Here is a 1562-nt window from a genome sequence, read left to right as displayed (position 1 = left end):
CCTTCAGATTGCTTTGAAAGTCAGACTGTTTATTTTCTGTGAGTTAACTCTGAGTGGAGTAATTTTAAATGTGACAGCTCTTTTGATGCCATTTTCTCTGGAGTTTCTCTGGCACTGTCCTTCAAAGGTTGCCTTTGTTATTTGCAGAAAGAAAGATCTTGGTGGGCCTGGGAAGTTTTCATTAACAGAAAGGTTCTGAGGAGAGCCACTTAAGAGTTGTATTCATGTATAATAGAACTCAAATGCACAAAGTTCTTCGAGCACTAAAGATCTAAGGTTATTTTCTAGGCCTCTTAATTGTTATATATATTTTTAGAGAGGTCTTGAGGACAAGACCCCCAAGCTTCCTAGAGTTCTTTTGGTGAAACAAATGACTTGATCACTGTCCAGTTGATCTGATTGAGTCTTTGATGTGATTTCTCTTAAGGAAAAGTCCCACCTTGGGCCCTGAATACTGATTTACCAGAATAAATAGTTAAATGAGAGATTAGAAGCTAGGGCTAGTTCTCTCTCTTTAAACTGACACCCCACCCCCTGCATTATTGAAGAGGAGGTGGTTCATGTTCTCAAGTAGCAGTACAAAAATCTCACACCCTGGTCTGACCGGTATGAGAACAGCTGCTGCAGCACAAAATGTCCTTCCTCTGTCCCCAGCTGAAATTGGGGGAGGGACAAAGCCCAATTGTTACTTTACCCCATCCTGTCTGCCTGCTAAAAGGCCTGTTTCCTACCCTAATGGTTTCTGCCTAACAAATGGTGTTTCTTTTTTACAGCATTATGATCCTGGACTTGTTGTGGTGATGGTAAACTTAGCAGTGGTAATTTTTTATTTTCAGACTGAATTACTCCTTTTGTCATCAGTGCACCAATATGTTAGGCTTACTTTCTCTGTTGTAGCCTTCATCCTTCTGCTTGGTCTTTTTCATTTTCCTTTCCTTTCCTTATGCAACTTGTCTGATCCTTGTTCATTAAAGGGTAATGTTAAGAAGGGATGTATCTGTGTTAGAAATGCCAACAAAATCAGTTAAAACATTAAATTCTAATACTGTCAAAAACTTGATTTCCCTACAATATAATGGGCACTAGCACTTGCTACTGCAATTTATAAATAAATTAAAACAAACTTTGACTGCCTTAGAAGGCAAAAGTACTAATGCAGAGTTTATAAACAGGGGTTTACAGAGGTAATGAATTTGTACCAAAACTTTGATTCTTGCAAAACAAATTCTGACAGATCAAAAAAAGATACCAAAATAAAGTAAATTCCTATGACATTTCTTTTCAATTCTTTCATTGGACCATTTGTTTTTACCAGTAAATCCCTGATTGAGACGTTATGAAAGTGATATTGCACCTAGGAAGTCATTTTTATAACCTGTCTTTAATTTGGTCCTTTTGCTAAAGATTGCAGTCACTGCTTATTTATTATACCATTGGGCATAAGGTAGTGTTGCATTTTCATTTTGTTTTCCTGGCAGTCTTTGATAGTATCTAAAAGAAGGCTGTATTCTAGAAGCTTTCTTTTTCTTTCCTCCTTTCTTTTTTTTCCCGCCCCCCTGGCC

General features: G+C 37.5%; 1 protein-coding gene across 1 annotated transcript in view; it reads left to right on the top strand.

The window, feature by feature from the left end:
* Window positions 1-1562, top strand: part of GPATCH8 (G patch domain containing 8) — a 110412-nt gene that overhangs the window by 60144 nt on the left and 48706 nt on the right. The gene's annotated exons all lie outside the window — the stretch shown is intronic.

The sequence above is a fragment of the Propithecus coquereli genome, unplaced genomic scaffold (assembly GCF_000956105.1).
Source record: "Propithecus coquereli isolate 6110/MARCELLA unplaced genomic scaffold, Pcoq_1.0 Scaffold598, whole genome shotgun sequence".
NCBI classification, from domain to species: domain Eukaryota; kingdom Metazoa; phylum Chordata; class Mammalia; order Primates; family Indriidae; genus Propithecus; species Propithecus coquereli.
The sequence above is the reverse complement of the archived record's forward strand: the minus strand, read 5'-3'. Positions and strand labels throughout refer to the sequence as shown.